The 21,903-nt window shown below is 43.1% G+C and overlaps 2 long non-coding RNA genes across 3 annotated transcripts in view; one reads left to right on the top strand and one right to left on the bottom strand.

Moving 5' to 3' along the window:
- The window catches only part of LOC135101576 (uncharacterized), a 25,195-nt gene extending 15,997 nt beyond the window's left edge, over window positions 1-9,198 (top strand). The window contains exons 3-4 of the long non-coding RNA XR_010269312.1: window positions 8,736-8,926; window positions 9,076-9,198. This is a non-coding gene — a long non-coding RNA (uncharacterized LOC135101576). The remainder of the gene's footprint in view (window positions 1-8,735; window positions 8,927-9,075) is intronic.
- LOC135101575 (uncharacterized) lies at window positions 8,932-21,903 on the bottom strand. Of its 2 annotated transcripts, none has more exons than XR_010269310.1 (7): window positions 21,796-21,903; window positions 17,595-17,815; window positions 15,169-15,365; window positions 11,001-11,114; window positions 10,627-10,705; window positions 10,383-10,489; window positions 8,932-10,195 (listed from the first exon to the last, which is right to left on the bottom strand). It is a non-coding gene; the product is annotated as an uncharacterized LOC135101575 (long non-coding RNA). The 2 variants fall into 2 exon arrangements; XR_010269311.1 differs by having other exon boundaries at window positions 10,654-10,705.

Here is a 21,903-nt window from a genome sequence, read left to right as displayed (position 1 = left end):
TATATATATATATATATATATATATATATATATATATATATATATATATATATATATATATATATATATATATATATATATATATATATATATATATATATATATATATATATATAATTTCGTTCTTTGTCAGACTAGGCCAGTGTCCCTCTTACATGAAAAAATCATTGTTTGCAGACTTTCTGACTCAATCACCAGTCTCGCGTGAAAGTCAGGCTAGTGCAGGTGACGCGAACTATCATTTGCTTGAATAATTATAAAAAAAATTATAAAAAAAAAGGTACTGGAAATACCCGCTGTCTAAATGTGGAATAGTGCAGCTTGTGTAGGGAATGTCAGAGCGAGTGGGAGCAATCTCGGCATTCCCTCATTACTATAGCCACATCTCACTGCAGCCTCACCTCACCGCAGCCTCACCTCACCGCAGCCTCACTTCATCACAGCTTCACCTCATGACAACAACACCTGATCACAGCCTCACTCCACCACAGCCTCACATTACTACTACCTACTACCTCACATCACACGTCTTGTCAGGAATTAGTCGGTAGGGAAATCTATTACCGTTCTATCGTGTGTCAAGTCCAGCGTGGTTCTGTAATATGCATTATGGCAGAACAGCGCCGCGAAAGAGTTGTTCATTTCACTGATATCTGCGAAGTTTTGGGACCTCGTACTCCCATGTGCCCCTTTAACTTCAGCTCCAAACAAGACTTACAGCGGGGCAAGGGTACACTAGTGGCCGGAAAACGAGTAACCTTTCCACTGTATTAGCAATTTTTCCTGCATTCCCAAGTCCTCTCATTTATTTGTCGGCTGATGTACGGAGACTGTCAGCTGATCAGAAGAGTTCGTGAAGGGAGAACACAAATAGCAGTGGGAGTGAGAGCAATATGTTACTCGACTACTGACCATGATTTTTACGTGGCGTAGGTAAAGCCATTGCGCCCTCTACGTCGTGGCCAGTGTACTAGATAACGTTTTGTGTTAGCATAATTTGTACAACGTATGACAAATTTTCTCCCGCAGATCAGTGAACATCCTCGAAATGGCAACATGGTACAAATATAACTCATTGGCTTTTGAGGGAAACGTGACAAGCTGGCAGCGAGTTGTCTGTTGAAATGACGTGGGTTTGTCACAAGCTGCCGCACCGCCTACCTGCCATATCAGCCTCTAGGGGACCAGCCGTCACTACTTGCTTATGTGACGTGTGTGTGTGTGTGTGTGTGTCGCCGGAATGTATCATCCACCTGACGTTGTGTTAAAGGTGACCACCGCTTGGCCCTCCCTCCCTCACTACTCTTTCTGCACCCACCCTGTCCTCACCGCCACCTGCTGTTACTGCCTTCACCAGTACTACCACCAGTACGTATATTACTACTACTACCACCACCACCACCAACAAGCAGCAATAACATAAAAACAACACTATTGCTACACCCACCACCATTTCCACCGTTGCTTACATATCATTACCATCATCTTGCACGTGTAACACCACTGCGGAATCATAGTCAGTGGATCAAACGGCATACCATTCCACGCTAACTCTGTCTTAAAGGGATTACTGAATTAACAAAGTCATAACTCCTCTACTTACGTTCTGTACCTCTCCTCTGTAAGGTAAACAGGAGCCACAACATGAAAGGTCCAAATTATCTCTACCACGAACCGGGGTGTTGCGAAGCGAGCGTGCTGACCAGTACACCACAAACCGTTTCTGTTTATGTAATGCAGACAGGTGCCGCTAGATGTCGGAAAAGAATGAAAGCGTGACTTTAGTTGACTGGGTTACAGTGGCGCTCTCTCTCTCTCTCTCTCTCTCTCTCTCTCTCTCTCTCTCTCTCTCTCTCTCTCTCTCTCTCTCTCTCTCTCTCTGATGAAATATATCCCAGAGTACTGAAGGAATGTAAAAAGATTATTAGTGGGCCGTTAGTTTCTGTCTTTAGGAAATCACTGGAGTCGGGTGAGGTACCAGAAATGTGGAGGCAGGCTAATGTAGTACCCATCTTTAAGAAAGGGGATAAAACTTTAGCGTCTAATTATAGACCTGTCAGCTTAACTTCAGTTGTAGGTAAAATGTTAGAGTCAATAATAGCCAGGAACATTAGGGAACATTTAGACAAACATAACTTGATAAATCAGTCACAGCATGGCTTCACGAAGGGAAGTCTTGCCTGACAAACTTGTTAAGTTTTTACAGTAAGGTGTACGAGGCAGTAGATAATGGTGATAGTTATGATATCTTATATCTGGACTTTAGTAAAGCATTCGACAAGGTGCCCCATCAAAGGCTCCTGAGAAAGGTTAGGGCGCATGGGATAGATGGGAAGGTGTTAGGTTGGATAGGGTCATGGCTTGGTAACAGGCGACAGAGAGTGCTAATAAACGGCTCGAAATCCGAGTGGGGTCATGTCATTAGTGGGGTGCCACAGGGATCAGTATTAGGGCCATTATTATTTCTAATATATATCAATGACTTGGATAGTGGAATTAGTAGCGATGTTAGTAAATTTGCGGATGACACAAAGATAGGTAGATTAATTAGGTCAGAAGCGGATGCCATCGCCTTGCAGACAGACTTAGATAGAATGAATGAATGGACGGATAGATGGCAAATGCAATTTAATATCAATAAATGCAAAGTGCTTAGCGTAGGTAGAGGAAACCCACACAATAGGTACACATTAAACACCCAAACTCTGGTAGGTACAGGGTACGAGAAAGATTTAGGAGTTATAGTTAGCTCTGAACTCCGTCTAGGGAAACAATGCATAGAAGCCAGAAACAAGGCAAATAGGGTACTAGGATTCATTTTTAGGAGTGTTAAAAGTAGAAGGCCGGAAGTAATATTAAAGTTATACTTGGCGCTGGTCAGACCTCATCTAGACTACGCTGTGCAGTTCTGGTCCCCACATTACAGGAAAGATATAGGTCTTTTAGAATCAGTACAGAGGAGAATGACTAAAAGGATACAGGGGATGAGGAGTATTCCTTACGAAGCGAGGTTGAAGCGGTTAAATTTACATTCTCTAGAGAGACGTAGGTTAAGAGGGGACCTGATAGAAGTCTTTAAGTGGTATAAGGGTTATAACAAGGGAGATGTAAGCAAAATTCTTAGGATCAGCAACCAGGGTAGAACAAGAAATAACGGGTTCAAGCTTGAAAAATTTAGGTTTAGGAAGGAGATAGGAAAAAATTGGTTCTCGAATAGAGTGGTAGATGAGTGGAACGGACTCAGTAATCATGTAGTTAGTGCTAGGACACTAGAGAGCTTTAAGAGAAGATTAGACAAGTTTATGGATGGGGATAACAGATGGAAATAGGTAGGAGTGTTTCATACAGGGACTGCCACGTGTAAGCCTGGTCGCTTCTTGCAGCTTCCCTTATTTCTTATGTTCTTATGTTCTCTCTCTCTCTCTCTCTCTCTCTCTCTCTCTCTCTCTCTCTCTCTCTCTCTCTCTCTCCTCCCCCGAATACACGCATTTCATCGAAGATCCAACTGATTCACGCAAGTTTTTCATACATTCCGTGTCGAATTTACGGCCTTCATCACCCGCTTTGTTAATTAACCGACCCGAGCCGGCGGCTTCCCGGAAAACCACGGAGATGGGTTAGGTTTGGCTCGACTGGGCCTTCACTGGGGCTTGACTAGGCTGACACGGTAGATGATGATAATGGAGGAAGGGAACAACGAGCGAGAATGCAAATAAAGGCGAAGGAAATATCATATTGTGTGTGTGGAATAATTTACGGTGGTAGTATGAAACTAAGAGCACTTGGTGAGTCAGGAATGGGAGAATTATGGGATGCCTCTCTCTCTCTTTTCCCCATCACTCCCTCATTCACCCCCTTCACCCTCCTCACGCCCCCATTACCTATGATCGTCAGGAATTGAAAATGCTCATGCACGCCTACTCTTCCATCCTTCTTGAGTCACAATGTGCTGGAGTCCTACATGTGATGCCGCTAGAGTTCAAAGTCTTGTGATTCTGTTTCATGTCTTGTATTTCTGTTTCATGCAGTAATTCTTGTGTAATCAGTTTCTCTTGGTTTTATTGTTTCCGTCTTTTGACGCCTTGTGGTCTCATTGATACTTACAAAGGAAACATGATTCGTCGGATCTTCATGGATATTTTTCTTCAGTTGATGGAGCAGAATCTTTCTTAAACTATCAATAGAATCGTGAGAACGCGCCCTAGAATTTAGCTAGGGTTATCTTCTAAGTTAGTGGGTTAGGCAGTGTTGCAGGGAGGAGGGGTGTGTGTGTGTGTGTGTGTGTGTGTGTGTGTGTGTGTGTGTGTGTGTGTGTGTGTGTGTGAAGCGCGCATGTGTGCTCAGTGAAACTATTACAGCAAGAAGTTCGCGGTGGTGTATGTACAACCTTTGTGGGAAGCAAAAATTTACAAGCGCCATAAAACTTTAGAGGAAACCACACCGCAGCATCCATAAAGCAGGTCAGTTGTAAGTTTTCCGAGAAGAATGGGCGGGGGTGACCAGCGCGCCCTCCCCCCCTTCCCCGCCTTTACCATTCAAGCAACACGTTTCCTGGTGCCTTGCCTTGCCTCGTCCTGCCTTGCTTTGCCTTCCCTTGTCTTGCTTTGCCTCACCCTACCTTGCACCACCTTGCTTTCCTTTGCCTTGCCTTGCTTCACCTCGCCTTGCTTCCCCTCGCCCTACCTGCTCAACGCTTACTACTTCCGTTCACTGCGCAATGATTACTAAGACCCGCTGAGTCGGAGCATTTCGTCATAATTATTCAGTGTAGGTAAAGGAGGACGAAGAGAAGGACGAAGAGGAGAAGCAGGAGCAGGAGGAAGTGGTGGTGGTGGACGAGGATGATGAGGTAGAGGAAGATGAATAAGAGAGAAGGAAAAGGAAGAGTTGAGAAGTAAGAGGAACATCGGAGAATAGAAAAATGAAATAATAAGACAGGTGGAGACACAACGGAGAGTAAAAACAATGAGGAGGAAGAGCAAGAAAATGTGAGGAGAAAAGAAACAAGGAAGGAGAGAATAAACTAGAGAGAACAAAGACGATGGGAAAGCAAAACAGGCAGTAATGGGAGGATGAAGAGAAGGAAAATGGACTAATAAACAGAGGAAAACTAGAAAACGAAAAGCAACAACGCAATAGAAACAAGCGAAAGGAAGGGAACAGGGGAGACGGAAGAGGAATAGGAGGAAGAGGAGAAAGAGGAGGAGGAGGAAGGATAGAATAGTAGTAGTCGTATTTGTTCCCCCCATATTCTCTATTGTACTGGTTCGCTACTGAAGGTAATGGCATGAGAGAGAGAGAGAGAGAGAGAGAGAGAGAGAGAGAGAGAGAGAGAGGGGGGGGGGTTGACAGTGAGGGTAGCAGATCCACTCAACTCTCCGTTCCTCTTTCCTGCACAGTGAGAGATGGAAGAGGGAAAGAAACCCAAGAAAAGACCCCGCGTACCTGCCATATGGGGAGGGCTTTTACAGTACCGGATGAAAGGAAGGACTCTACGTTTGGCAAAAAGGAACTGAGAGTGAATGAATGTCCTGTAGTTATAAAGGAAACATTCGAAATAAATAAAAAAATAAAGCAAATATGATTCTACAGTGCCTGAAAGTAAATATTAATCTTAAAAACTGTGTGCTTTAGGTTTATTTTAGGAAGTTTTGTTTACGTACAACTCCACGTATTCCGGCTCACGGCAATTTGTTGGTGGAGGAAGTAGAGCTGTCTAGCAACCCAAATCGGAAGTGTTGTCACTATTAATTAGTTTAGGTTTATAAGGAATAAGTGTGTCTGTCTGTCTGTCTGTCTCTTGCCTTTGTCCGTCTATCTCTTGTCCCTCTGGTTGACCGTCTGTCTGTCTGTCTGTCTGTCTGTCTGTCACTTAATCTTTCCTCCTGCTCTTTCTTCTCCTCTTCTGCTCCTCCTGCTCCTCATTTGATCTTCCTCATGCTTCTCCTCCTGTTCTGCCGCTGCTCTGCTCTTCCTTCTCTTCTTCTGCTCCTCTTTCTCCTGCTGCTGCTTCTGCTACTACTTCTACCCTAGTTTAGTTGTGTGTGTGTGTGTGTGTGAGGGTGCATAGTCTAACTTCGCAAACCTGTATTAAAATTGAAGCTTAAACTTGTATGATAATCCTGCGATAATATGAAGCGGAAAATTAGGTGATGCTGTCCAATTATAATATGACGAAGAGTTAAAAATTTCATCATTAGCAAACCGTGAAAAAAAATGCTTGGCTGAAGGTAAAAAATGTGTATTAATTAAAAGATAATTAGTTAATGCGAGAGAGAGAGAGAGAGAGAGAGAGAGAGAGAGAGAGAGAGAGAGAGAGAGAGAGAGAGAGAGAGAGAGAGAATCATGCTATCACCACCATTACGACAAAAGTGCAGCTCACAAACTCCTGATCATTTACAAGTTCCTTAATTCTCTCTCTCTCTCTCTCTCTCTCTCTCTCTCTCTCTCTCTCTCTCTCTCTCTCTCTCTCTCTCTCTCTCTCTCTCTCAAAAACCATCGTTAACCGCATCATCTTAATGGTGTATACAGTAGTTTCATCAGCACACCACCACCACCACCACCACCACCTCCTCCTCCTCCTCCTCCTCCTCCTCCTGAGAAATTCCAGGTATCTAAGGTAAGCGGGAATCGAGCTCTTGTTACATAACCTTTCTGCCGTGGTAATCTATCGTGTTTGAATTTTTATTTTTTTGGTCATCAAACAGCCTAACAGGGACTAGAAAGCATGTTGCTGTTTGTTTTCCTTTGTATGTTCCTCTGTCTTTTTCCTCCTCCTCCTCCTCCTTATCTTCACCTGACTCCTCTTTACCTTCCAAGTCTCCTCTTCATCTCTCCTTCATCCTTGTCGTCCTTTACTTCACAACACCCCCTCTCATCTCTCTCTCTCTCTCTCTCTCTCTCTCTCTCTCTCTCTCTCTCTCTCTCTCTCTCTCTCTCTCTCTCTCTCTCTCTCTCTCCACAGCACTTTATTCATTGCCAGAGGCATGGTGGCCTCCCTCCCTCCCCGTGTTGCAGGATCGATCCCCGGCCAACCCCTCCTCGGATTGATTAAAAAATTATAGGTAAATGGGATTTAATTAGTTATGCATGCATGTATGTTGGGAGGGAGAGAGAGAGAGAGAGAGAGAGAGAGGAGAGAGAGAGAGATTTTCTATTATCTATTTTCTCTTGGTTTCAGTTTAACGAAAGAAAACGTGGCAATAGAAAACGAGAGGCAGGTAGTGACAATAGTAATCAAGTGAATTTATTGAAAATTAATAGTAAACCTAACAATAGAAACGCATCCTTTAGCTCGTCCACACACACGCACGCGCACGCACGCACACCTCATCACATCACATCTTCTAATTAAGTCCTAAGGGTCCTCAACAGTTTTGAAGCGACGCCCTCTCAGCCTCCACTCGACCCTGATGCTGCGGGGATGAGGCGCAGGGCCAGGCTTGGGTACCTGAAGGAGACTTTGGTGGTGGTGACGGTGGTGCTGGTGCTGGTCGTGGTAATATAGGAAGAAAAGAATGAATCCAGTATGGAGAATAAATGCTTAGAGGATAGGAAAGAATGGATAGAAATTAGATGATGAGAGGAGAGAGAGAGAGCGCCTTTCTCCTGTTCCATTTTCTTTTATAGTTGTTTCTTCCCTTCAACTTTGTTTCCTGTTTACTTCTGTTTCAGCATTTTTCTCTATCAATCTCATGTCACTCTATATACCATCTATCTGTCTATCTATCTATCTATCTAGCTTCGACCATTTCTTCCATCTTAAACTTCATTTCCACCACGCTACTTCATCCACACCTCAGCTTCAAAATCAGGTTATCCAGGAACACCAAACTGAGGATGGAATATTGAGCGAAAGGTGTGAAGGTGGTGTGTGTGTGTGTGTGTGTTTTAGTCGGCCCATAATATCGGCGGAATTTCATCTCCCGGGAAGCAATATCTAGAGTACAGATTAACCTGATTAATTACTTGGCCGTAGCGTCGTCCCTCCTCCTCCTCTTCTCTTTTACTGCAGCTCATGCAAATCGTATTGACCTTAAAGCACCGTGAATCACCGCTGACCTGTTTCGAGGCTCCGAACCTGAGGCTCAAGGGGACAATTTTTAACTTCGTGATTATTAAGATATTTTAAGAAGGTAAATTAGAAGACCAAGGAGAAGAGAAGCAAAAGCTAATTTGTCTTCATTATAAAGCCCCCAAAATCTTTTTAATAATAGAAAAACACATCGAGTAAATCTTGCCATGAATCTTTCCTCACTAAAGGCATAAGAATATTTAAAATTTTAAACATTTATCTTTCCTGATTTTTTCCCAATAGAGAGAGATAGTGTGAATAAATTTTGTAATAGATAATAGTGAATAGCAGCACCATAAATAACAGAATGAATAGTAACAGCAGAATATTTCAGTGCTGCGTAACTCTTTGCAGTGATTACCGTCATTGATGATAACTGCTGTGCATGGTGCGTCACGCCCCACAGTGTTCCCAGGCCTTCTCCCCTGCAGCTTCTCTCCTGGCAACCACCACCACCATTAATGAACGGTTTATCAGCCACACCTTTATTAAAATTGCACTAGCACTATAGTGAGTTCTCCATGCGCATTATCTGTATTTATGCCGCGTGTTTATTGGATGAGTCTCTCCAATACAGGTTCCAAATGGACCAGAGCCTGTCAGTCAGTCACATGCGTATATTGTAATTGAACAAAGAATTAATCTGTTCTCTTCCCCACAGCTGGTGTATGGGACGCGTCTGTCATCTGGTTGTGTTCTGCTGCGCTGAGAGGGCAAGGCTGTGACAACCTATATGGCATCTCGTCCTTTTCTCCAGTTTCACCCATTTTCACATTTCAGGTTCCAATTCTCTTCTCATGACGTGCCCCAAATGACATGACATTAAAGTTTCACAAGTGGAAATTAAGACTTGCAAGTATTTGTTTGATTTACTGGTAGCATTAATTCCTGATATAATTCCCTTGTATAGTATTTTGGAAATTTAGTGTATAATTTGTTAATTTTACAAATCAGTATATAATTCCCCGACCACTATAATCTTATCCTACACATTATTTCAGGTTTCGCCTTGGAACAAACTAAAAGAACCTGCAGGCCGAAGATCTCGTGTATAAGCCTTTCACCGTGACGTCCTGCGATGGGCCACCTCCAGGCTACTTGAATACAGTGGACGCTTGCATCTGGTTTGTGACAAGTTAGCTGTTCATGAGGAAAGCGTTGGAGTGAAATTGTTAGGTAGTGCATGCAAGTCACAACCCATAGTTAAAAGATCATCCAATAAGACGTTAGTTTTAAGGATGCAAGTAAGTGTATTTAGTTGAAATGGACATGCTAACCGCTCGACCGTGATTCATACCAGTTTAGTACGTCTTTTTTTAGTCAATATATTGACTAAATCAAGAAGACGCTGCACTCGCTCTTCACATCCTTTGTTTTTTTTCATACTGCATTAGTAAAACTAATCAATTCATGCTTCGATTTTAATTAACAAAAATAGAGAGCTGACGGTAGTGTCGCTGCACGCATGTAAGAGTTGCCTGACATGAAAATGCCTGAGAAAACGGGAAAACTGTCGTATCAGTTCTTTAGTAGGCAGATCCGTAAGGTGGCATGTGCATCATCCACCTAACGCTAATTTCATCACTCCAACTTTAAATTTCACTTAGTGACCAGCTAACCTAACCTTTCTCAGACCTTGCAAGGCTCCAGCCGCGTCTGGTCGATGTAGATGAGAGCTGAACTCCACAGGGCAATACACACATCACACTGCAGGTTTTTTTAACGGAAATCCAACTTAATTTGTGATCCTGCTGCAAATTTGTGATCCTGCTGCAATTCAGAGTCAAGAAGACGCTGTAGTAGGCGCTGGCTTCACGCATCACCCACCCCCCACTAGTGTGTTTTTTAGACTCGTGGGCTGGCTGTGATGCTATTAATGAATCAGTTGCCTTGCATGTATGCTAAGAGTTCTGAGGACTCCCTAACTGACTTTTTTTTTTTGTTTAGCGAAGCTGGAAAGTCCTGAGAACTCTCCACACACAAGCCAGCTCCACACCAGCATCACAGCCTGCTAACTAGTCCAACAACACAAGTCAGAGGAGAGGAATGATGTCGGTGATTAATGCAGTGTCTTCCGATGATTGGTGGTTGTGTGAGTAAGCAGCAACCCAACTGTCAAGACTGAAAGCAAAAAAAGGCTTTTTATAAAAGCCCAGTTGTCTTCATTTAAAAAAAAATCTTATTCATTTAAAAAAAAAAAAAAAGCCAAACTATTTGACTGAAAAATTAGAGCAGCCTAGAAATTTGGTTTAAGTTCTTGAATTTACTCATTCTAGAAAAGACACCATCACATACAAGTACTCCCTACTTTTATGATCACACTTGTACCTGAAGGCACGGAAAACTGTGAGCGGCAATCCTAACGACGTGATGCATCATCAGTGAGGTGGGTGACCGTTCTGGCTACACCAGATTCTGTAAAAGAGAAACTATTGAAAATTTTTCCACCAACACGCCCTTTCCATCATCACCAATAATCCTATCACTATTGCTCATCCCCCCCTCTACTTTTATTTTATTCTATTTTTTTTTTTTTTTTTTTTTTATCAAACCCTATGATCGGTGCCTTCCGTCCCTACACAGCCACAGCCGCATCTGTCTCCTTCGTAGACAGCGCCACGTCCCGGAAACCTGCCCGACAAGAAAATAGAAATTACATTTGAAAATCATCTTTGCTGTTTCAGGATATGGAAACTTTTTTTCAACAAGACATCAACTGCATGAAAGGCTGATGAATGAATGAACCGAACGAAATCAATCTTCTTTGTTGCAGGATATTCTAATTAACCACTCGAAAATTACAAAATTTACCCTTCCTAAACAAACACACACACACTCCATTTTTTTTTTTTTTTTCCTTTCATGTGACGAAGTGACAGATTTCAATAGAATTGTTGTATCAGAATATCTCCAGAATTAGACTGACCTCCGTTTGAGAAATCTTCGTTTCACTTTTTAAAACCTGCAATTAGACGGGCTTCCTGCAGGATTTCTTCAACGATGTCCTTCCTTGGCTGGCCTCACGGACGTGTAAACAGACCTAAAAAACATTATTTTATTAGCCACAATCGCACCAAACCAACTAAATTACGTGATGCGAATCCTTTTGAAAAATACTTTTGTACTTTGATGATCGAATCTAGTTAACCTTGTTTGTTAGCAAGAGTGAACAGAAAAATACTAGCTGACGCGAAACTAAATGGGATTTCATTCACACAATTAGCGCACTTTTTCATAAAAATGAAATAAAAAAAATAAAAAAAATCGTTTTTAATATGAAATTATAAAGGAAGGCATGAAACGAGAGAAACGAGATTACAAGAGGAAAAATAATGGGCGGAGGAGAAAGAGGTCAGTAAGAAAAGGTGGTTGAGATTAGGGCACGAGGAAGGAAGGAATCTAGCAGGATATTGAAAGTTTGGCTGTGTTAGGGCGAAAGGAAAGGTCTTCGAAGGATATTAAAAGTTAGGAGGCTTAACTGTGTGTGTCTGTGTGTGTGTGTGTGTGTGTGTGTGTGTGTGTGTGTGGAATTGGGAGGGGAAAGGGAAAAGAAAGTTAAGTCAGTGCTGATCGAGAAGGGGAATTGTGATACCGGAGGGAGAAGGGAATGAATGGAAGGAGGAGAACAGACAGATCAACGGCAAATTTCACAGTGTGCTAAGATCGTGGAAATACGTGAGCAGGTTTAGGGATACGAGGAGCAGCAGCAACCTGGGTCCGCATTTTGAATCGATCCGTGCCCAATGCCAGATTATCATTTTATCTCCTCATTGATGATGCTGCATTCTTGTAAATTTGGCCTTAGAATCATGAAGAATATTGGCAACTTACTAATTTTTCATCAGAGCCAGTTAATGTCGACAAGATTTTAGACCCAGGAGGGTTTCATAATCGGGTCCCAGCTTGTCACCGTAGAGAGAAAAAAAAAAAAAAACGAGGCAGCAGTGACAGGCGTTTTTCAGACGTTTTCTTACGTCTCTCGCTCTCATTAGAACTCAATGCCTACGAATTATTATTAGTCAGATTCTCACGCTGTTTATTCTTTTTTTTCTCTCACATCTTCACCACTGATAAAGCAGAATCTTAATAATTTAAATCATAACACCCTTGAAAACACTACTAACTTCCTGCTACAGTCTGTTGAAGGCATTGGGAGAGAAGACACCAAAACCTTTCCGTATACGAAGCAAAGACAACGAAGAGGAGGAGCCTCTGACAAACGCATCTGTCATCCGCTTCACTGCTAACCACCACAACCACCACCACAGCGGCGCCGCCCGAGGTCTGGCGCCAAATTATGTATGTAGAGTACTTTCTATCTTGACAACCAAGGGAATCCTAATTACGTGCTGTTAATTAACCAGCGTGATATGGGCCCTTAATTACCACGACATGTTTACTCGCTTGATTACTGGAGCTCGAGGGTGGAAGAGGTGCCTCACCCAATCTCCACCTAGACTAAAAAAAATTGTGAAAAAATATATATAACCACGTCATCAAAAAAAAAATATATATAACCACGTCATCAAAATCATCGAGTAGTTTAACACGCTTCCTCCTTCAATGATAAGTCGTCTGAGCTCCGTGCAATCTATCAATTATTAGGCTGGAAATTGTCAGATCATAGAATACTGAGGGAGAACTCGTGAAAGTGCCCACGACTATAATACACACCGATAATACACGCCGATAAGGACTGTGACGCTTCCCTTGAGCTATCAGAATGAAGTTTTTATCAAGTTATCGATTAAGTCTGGGGTGAATTTTTAAAACGCTTTCCTCTATCAAAAGGCACAGATGGTCAAGTTACACGAAAATACTCTCTGGTGTTGTCAGGAGTGTGTCAGCACATAAGAAGACCATTACTATATATATTACATACTCCTAAGACCAAGCCACATCTCACTAACTTCCCATTCCTGTCAGAATACACTGCAGCCTATCGTAGATCCCGAATTGAAATGATGCCACGACTACATTTAACAAAGAAAATAATGGTGTTAGTGGAATGTTTTATAACGGACATGGTGTGCCCTCACTTCGTTTTTTATCTGTGTTCTTTTACTGTCAGTCGAAGGAATTACTCGAAATGTCAGGGTTCAAGGTGATGATGGACAAGCGTGGTGTTTCGGGAGTGTATCCCCACTGATGGAAGTGCACCAGGAATTCATTTATTCATTGCACAGAAACTAAAACCAAATCAAGCGAATTGCAGGCAAGGAAAAAGATATTCGATCGTCGTCACCACGGCAGCCTGAAACACTGACAGATTCGTACGTCAGGCAGCGGGAGGTTTTCCACACCTGCAAGGTCCTGACTCCATTATCCCCCGGCCCGTGTTTGGAAGTGCTGCAGGTTCTCATAAAGCTTTCAAAGGTCACAGAGACGTGCTCTCATTGGTGCTTTCCCCATTCCTGATGCACAGTTCTTCTCAAAACTACCAACAGAATCATGAAAACACCCCATTAACAACATGACATTAACAACATGACGTTTGATATGTGTTCCCTTTGCAGTAGATTAGAGTTGTTGATTGAAAAACATTGGAATACCTTAAATGTACTTAAAGCAGAACTTCAGTAACGGAATGCAGTTGTTAACATTTCAGAAACAATGAACGCCACCACTAGGTCATTATTAAATGTTCACAACAAAGCTACGGTAAGGAAACTATCTGCAAAAATTCCATTCTGCTCTAAATACAACATGAAGTGCCCAACAGATTCGTAATAAAGTGTGAGAACATTTTTATACAAGTATAATGTAAGAGTACCAAAGAACATGGGTAAAGGGAGGCTGCAAGACGCCACTAAGCCTACACGTGGCAGTCATGTGGATGGCACTACGCAGACGTGATGCTCTCTGACAAACTCCTCCTTAATGGACTTCATCTCACTCCTTGGCATTCCATTTCCTTCTCCCATTCCAGTTTCCCTTCCGTCTCCAGCTCCTGTCCATTCCACTCCCGCTCACTGCTTCCCCCACCACAACGCCTCAAGACAGTGGTGGCTCGCCTGACCTCTTCATCCCACCACATTGCCTCTGCTCACTCTTGAAAATTAGCCTCTCCTCACCCTAGAAAATTACCCCAAGTCCATGACCGAATATAATTTTTCAAGCCTGCCTTCCTTAAACAGTTCGCAGTCGTTAAGAATTTCCGTAGAGTTGGTTGCCTTTACTACTCCCAGCGCTCTTTTGTTAGTGGAATTAATGCTCTCGGCGCCATCCGGGATATGTCTGAACCACAATCTCAAAGCTTTTATTCTTTAGCGTTTTGTTCCCTCATGAGGACTATTCTGAGAGGCCATCAAGGTAATACTCATTGACGTAACTTCTTTTTTTTTGCTGGATCCTTGTTAAACTATAGCTAAAAAAAAATATGAAAAGATCCTTGAAAACCCAAATGACTTCCACTGAAGCCTACGAGAGTCAAGTTAGACACCAAACGTTTGAGAATAGATCCAATAAACCGGTGTGAATACAAGTTAAGAAATACCTTTAACACCTGTTTACAAAACGTACCAAATAAAATTCTAGCCCTACTATTATTATACTGTATATGATGTACAGAGGATGCCGGCAGTAAATAAGAAATGGAGAACTTGGAAGCAGAACGTTAGAGAAGGACTAGTGAAACAGTGCGCGGCCAGCTTTGGTAAGGGGAGAAGACGTAACAGGAGGGAAGCGCCGAGACAAAGGAAGATGCAGTACCTTTGTGCCTGCACGTGGAAACCTACATCCTGCCTTCTTTGATTAACAGGAGCGGCGAAGGATGAGAGGGAGACATCGGGCTTGTCAATAAAGCAACATTTGAGTAACAAATGCACCGGAGCTGGAGACAATTACTCACCGTGGATCTTGTGAACTATCACACATAATTTCAGCAACGTAAGTACAGCAGCGGACCGAATGAGAGAGACGAAACGAGAGGAGCAAAAGGATGAAAGTTTAACAGGAAAATTACACACCGTTGATGCTGAGAACGACGAAAGCACAGTTTATGTAGCCTAAGTGCAGCAGCAAACAATGAAACACGAGACGTAAGTGAGAAAATACAAAAAGAGAGAGAGAGGTTTTATCTCAACTTTGCTCACCGTATTTTAGATTTTACAAAGGACGGGACAGAAGTGGGAAGTGACAGGGTATCCCAAGCGCCGCTCTAGAATTGACGGTGCGGAATATTGGCCAACGCTGATGACATTTGGCAGGTGGTGGTGGTAGTGGTGGAGCAACCCTACCCCTCTACCCTCATATGGCTCCAGGCACCCATTCCTCCTCCCCCACGCTGAACCTGAAATAACAATAACCACTGTAATCAATGTTCATAAATCACCTCACAAACAAGAGTAAGTACTTGATAATATGCAAATATCTTTTAGAAATGTCTTTTTCTCTCCCTGTTAATAACTTTAGTTCCGGGTCGTATATTCATTTTCCTCGATTTAATTTTCCGGCCGAGAGAGAGAGAGAGAGAGAGAGAGAGAGAGAGAGAGAGAGAGAGAGAGAGAGAGAGAGGTAAGTAGGATTAAGGTTCGCATACATGTCAAGAGAGAGAGAAGAAGAGGGGTGGAGCGGAAGGAGGGGAGAGAAAAATAGTGGAATGGAGTGCCAGGAAGAGGAGAGGGAGAGGAGGAAAAAAATAAAAAGAACTCCACAGAAAACACGAACACCATTAAGAGGGAAAACTGAGAAACACGAGAGAGAGAGAGAGAGAGAGAGAGAGAGAGAGAGAGAGAGAGAGAGAGAGAGAGAGAGAGAGAGAGAGAGAGAGAGATTCATAGTTTTAATTTCCTGTCTGTAGAAAATGACACCTTATTCCACAAAAGCCTTTGATAATGCAGAGTGACAGTTTCTGATCCGTCTATCAATTCTGAACTTGACATTATAATGAAAAAAAAACCTAGATGTCTTCAGTGCCGCATACATTCCTTCTTCGTCCATCACCCAGACAGTACCATCACCTGCTCTTTATATCACCAAGCTGAGCATTTCCTCTACACCGCCTCCAGCTATCTACAATTGTTAATCATAGTGACTAGACGTCTTCCTACTGGCGCTAAGTAATCCGACCCTCTCCCCGTCCCACCATGCCCCGGCCCAGTACAGCCTCTCCCCGCCCCGTCCTGCCCACCTGCTGCTCCTCGCCTCGCCTGCCTAATTGGCCCGTCTGTCAGCAGCCAGCTCCCTTGAACACCTTGATTGCGTGCACATTTTCAAACAATGAGAAAGATGATTGCCAAACGCCCGATAATCCATCAGCTGAGAGAGAGAGAGAGAGAGAGAGAGAGAGAGAGAGAGAGAGATAAGCCTACTCTCGGTGGTACAGATTAATTACGGTTATTCTTTATACCAAATCCGTGTCACTTACAATAATGAAACCCGCATGTCGTGTAAGAATCTCTGTAGCCTTGCCGTAATCTTAGAATATCTTGGGCTTAGGGAGCGTAGGACCGAAATAAGGTTATTAGTTTGTGCTAGATTAGGTTGATGACTTTGCCAATTTAGGGAGTCATAAATGAGTCGTATGTGCCTTAGAAAACCCAAAATCCCAATTCCCGACAGGTCCCCAGGCTTGTCTGGGGATAAGGATAGGAAGACATAATTGCACATATAAATACTTAAAAATTATAATCCCCAAGTAGTGTTCCCACCTCATGACTCCTCACAGCTGCAATGAGAGAAAAACTACTACGCGACTCGTAGCCGTAAGTATGAACACATCCAAGGCAATTATTTGACGGTACGTTTTCATTCATCATGCACAAAATGAGGACAATTGTTGCTGTGATAGTTTCGGTTCCAAAATTGTTCCGAGCAATGCAGTTCGGATACATGGTAATAGTTCCTAAATTCCAGATCTCACTACTATGCGTAACTCAAACCCCGATGAAACCAAAATTAAACATGAATTAGCATTTATAAACAGTCGACTGTCGAAATTGGCAATTAGGGAACACTGCTGCGCAACTACCTGGATAACGACCACCTGCTGATCACACCAAATCCCCCCCCCATCACACCCCTACCGTCCTCATCCGCTCACCTCATAAATGCCTAATGAGCAGGAAGGAGAGGAAGTATTCTCAAACTCTTTGGCGTCTTATCTCTTATACTTTCAACAGACTCTACTGAAAATTACCTCGGTTTTCAAGGACGTTTCCATAATGGAATTGATAGTTTAACAAGATTTCCGCATCAACAATGACTAAAAAGACCTTAAAAACTCGACTGTCATCTGCGTGGCCTTTGAAAATAGAATAAATGGAAACCCGAAGCCTTTAGCTAGTTACAGTATCGCTCTACAGTTAGGGGATACAAGATTCCTCGGTTATATTTCCATGCCTATTCGTGAAAGATGAAACAACCAAGAGCACACAAATCACTACATCGAGACAAAAACGGCGAGACAGTAAGATGTGTTTGGGGTTTATGTAGGTTTTCCTCAAGGTCCTCTCTGCTTCCCACCCCTCCCTGCAGCAAAATTAACATTACCCTCATACGTACACACACATTCACTCACCTCTCTAGTACTCAGGGCGTAAGAGCAGTTTGCCAAGTCCTTGAAATGTTGCAAATGCGATGCAGCACAAGATCCAATACGCCCCTCAATGCGCCGAGGAACCACAGGCAGAGAAGAACGGCTGAAGGTTGGTTGGAGCGCCGAGCAAGTGGGTGGCTGAGAATGGCTTGCCGGAAACTGATACCGCTGGGTGAAGTAGGAGAGCCCGCCGCTAGATGACTCTGGTGGAAAGGTTATCATTGACTGTAATTGGTTGTTACGTTAACCTCTATTAAATGACTTTACGAGGGTATGGTGTTTGGTTGATAATAGCATTACTTCACCATGAAATATTAATGTTGACTGGCAATGTTCACTTGTCTTTAATTCTATGAGAGAGAGAGAGAGAGAGAGAGAGAGAGAGAGAGAGAGAGAGAGAGAGAGAGAGAGAGAGAGAGAGTTTACCACATTTTTTTCCCGAGTGAACGATAACAAATAACCTGCGTAAAGAAATGCATACCTGACATTTTCCTGACTAAACACTTCCTTGATAGTTATGTAAAATGCACCGCCTTTCACTCGCGACTTGCAAAACGATAAGCCCGTCGCTATTTTTGCTGCAGTTCTTGTTAGCGAGGTGAATAAGGAAGAGGAGGAAGGTCTCAGCTGTGTATATATATCTCGTCAGCATTTAGCAGTGATTCCTGCCGGTGATGCTGCGTGGGTGACAGTATGGGACACAAAGAGTGGGAAGGGGATTGGCAGGCGGTGAAGAGTGTACAAGAAAGGAAAGTAAAAAGGAAGAATAATAAGAAAAGTAAAGAGGACGAGGAGGTGGAAGGCAGTAAAACAATTAAAAAAAGGGAAACAATAAAGGGAAGGAGAGTATGTAAAAAAGCTGAATAAAAAACTAAGTTAGGCCTCAGTTTATATTCACACTCACTCAAATAATATACAAATCCTCCACTACATTCATTTCCTCCACACAAGGTTAAGTGGACATTGGAATCGAAAACCACACACTCACTTTTTTTATTTTTTTTCATTTACCTCGCTAGACTGATTTCTCTTTTTGATCATGTCCAAGAGGAGTGACGAGGGCACGAGGAGAAAGTCTACCAACTCCAGGCCCCGCGAGACGTCTACCGCAGCGGGCACGTACTCCAAGAAGACACCCATGCCGGAGGACGTCAAGGAGCTCACCAACAAGTCGTACAAGATGAGATTCAACTTATTGAGGCACTTTTGGGAGAATATGCTTAACTTATCGCCCTCTGCGTCCCATACTCCATCTCCAAGTTCAACTCCTCTTACTTCCTCTCCCACTCCTACTTCGTCTCCAACTCCTCCTACTCCGCCTACTACTCAGTCTCCTTCCAGTCTACCACATGACACCAAAGGGCTTCTCGAGTCGCCAACCCTTAAACATTCCATTCCACGTCCCTATCCACCTCCACCTCCTCCCCCACCTTCTCCACCCCACTATCTTCCCCCTCCTCTCCCTCTGCCTCATCTTCCTACAGCACCTCCTACCCCTCCTACTACTCACACGCTTCCTCCTCCGTCGCCACCTCCTCCTCCCTCACCTCCTCCTATTCTCCCTCCAAGTCTAACGCCGCCTACATTCCCTCCTCCTCGTCCTAAACGTTCACGTCACTCATTTCGACCACATTTCCCACCTCGTAGTTCCCCTCGTCTTCTCTCCCTAAAGCCTCGCTCACCACCTGTCAATGCATCGCCTTCCATACAATCCGAGGCACCCAGTTCGCGTCGCCAGTCCAAAGCATCACAACCCCCTACGGCAGGCCTCATCTCGATAACGATTCTCTCACTGCCGCCGGAGCTCCAGGACTCGTACTGCCCGGAGTGTGAGCCCATAAAGATCGTTATCAGCGCCTACACCACGTCTTGACTCGCCGCCTCGACTCACAAAAAGGCAACTTCGGACTCTTCGACCGCCGTTGCTGCTGCCACCGAAAAATCATGATGTAGTTTGTCGGTCTGTTCTCTTTCGTCCCGGCACTCGTTCTCGCTTTCTTTCTTTGAGGTCTTACATGTGAAATGACGCCGTGCAGTTGGGTAACACCGCTATGTTGATGAGCGGTGGATCGCCAAGGAAGAGAAAAAAACTAACAATAAACGATAATTTCCTTCTTTTCGTTTCTTTTCACTCCCCTTCACTTACTGTTTATGCATTCCTTGGTCATTACCTTCTCTTACTCATTAACTAGTCTCGTTTTCATTCTAAGTGTTATCTATTCCACTGATGTAACGCAGGAAAATACATGCTAAGTAGGAATAACATATGATGGCCGTAAGTATAAGTTTATCGTGTTTAATATGAGTCAGTCCACCACCGTATAAGCAGGTAAGTAGATCAGTAGGTAAGTAGATAAGTAAAAGTAGGCGAATATATAAGTTAGTGCAAGTTAAGTTGATTAGTTTAGGTAAGTAAGTTTAACTGTATCTCTGCGGTATGCAACAATTTACAGCACTAAAAAGCAATGCATGATGTCTTTTAAGTATCTACAAGAAAGAGAGGAATAAAAAGAATAGATTTTGTGGTTTTTCGTTAGTGGAATATTCGGAGGAGGCTTTAAAACTAGAGCACATGTCTGCGCGTGGTTAGCAATTAAGGAAAATGTGTCAAATACCAGTAAAAGGGTTACCTGAGTAGTAAACAAGTAAACGCAAGTAGGTAAGTAAGAGGATGAAAGTAGATAAAAGTAGACAAGTAGATAAGTGTTAAGTTTAACTCGGTAATTACGCTGGACAAGAGAAAAAATGTGTCCTTTCATGTAACCCACTCCACCTCCACCTCCTCCTCCTCCTCTTCCCTGTCTGCCTCCCTCCCTTCCTCCCTTTCCCCCCTCCTCCTCCTCCTCCACCACTACCAGACTACAAATGACCACTCAGTCCCAACACTCCGCCATCTAAATTCAAAACATCCACTTTTTTCCTCTCGCCCGACGTTTCCTTTCTTTCTCTCTCCTTGTCCTGTTTCACATCCCCTCTCACTGCTCCTCCTCTTCTGCCTCCTCCACGACAAACGCCTTATCTTCAGGGAACATTCGCATTCACACTTACGAGCTGCGCCAAGGGACACACTTCCATTCACTCTTTGTCCCCCAAGCAACGGTTAAGGCATTAAAATCACAGCGTCTGAAATTGGCCGGCGAGCTCCCCTCCTCGCCCCGCCCCGTCCCAGGAATGCTGCCAATATTTTTGAGGGGAGGATGACTGGAGATAATTGGATTTTTTTTTTTTCTCTCTATTGTTTTAGGACATGACTGCCGCTTTTGTGGTTTGATTGTGGACTACATTTTGGGTCTTCGGTAGTACATACATGCGCGCGAGCACACACGTATTTTCCAAAATTATCCTACACGCTGCCCCTACTTTTTTTCCTCCCATCTAAAACCTCACACACCCATCTTACCTCTACACCTTTCTTATTTGTGTTTATACAAAAATCATACATTTTTTTTAGTTTATACCTCCGCACTGTTTAGGAAAGCGAAGTTCTTTGCCTGGATTAGAACTAATTAAATAATACAGGCACGATGCGTTTTAATAAACATCAGTGTCTTGGGATTTATTTAATTACGTTTCCTAACCTATGATTTTTGGGCAATTGATTTTACGCCCCCCTCCCATCCTTGTATCTTCCTCATATTCCCTGTGAGGAACCACCGAGTTAATGAAAACAATTGTGATCGTCACTGTTTTAAGTTTTAGTCGCTGTAGTGAAGTTATTAGGGGCTTTTTCAGGGTGATTTCATGATTTTAGCAATAATTTAACGAGGAATCAACATCAATTGAATAAATACTCATGAGAATGTAACTAAGCATCTCTGTGGCCTTTGAAAATGGTTCTGATGAGAGAACAAAGCACTTAACAAAACTGCCCGGTGATGGTGGTTGTACTGACAGTCGAACGATACTTACAGCAATTCTCTCTCCTAACACGCGTAGACACACATACGTAAGATTATTGTACGTATAATTTCATTGCTGCAGACTGTTGACAGAATCCAAACTTTCGTGTAATGTCATTATTAGACGTGCAAGTTCTTGACCCCTCTATGGGTAAGTTATGAAAAGAAACACTGGGCTCGACTATCTACTATTAATATTCTCCAATTTCCGTCAAGATATCAAATAATACCAACCTCTGCTCAAACCTAATACCTTGCCTCGCTCTAAGAAGAAAAATAAATACCAGTGCAAGTCTTAATGGAGAGAGGGAACAGTAAAACGTAGGTGATGAAAGAACGGGGAATTGGCGAGCGTCCACCACAACGCCCTGCAGACTAGCGTTTCCGCGCCC

The sequence above is a fragment of the Scylla paramamosain genome, chromosome 6 (genome assembly GCF_035594125.1).
Source record: "Scylla paramamosain isolate STU-SP2022 chromosome 6, ASM3559412v1, whole genome shotgun sequence".
NCBI classification, from domain to species: domain Eukaryota; kingdom Metazoa; phylum Arthropoda; class Malacostraca; order Decapoda; family Portunidae; genus Scylla; species Scylla paramamosain.
Note: the sequence above shows the minus strand (reverse complement) of the source record. Positions and strands in the feature narration are given on the sequence as shown.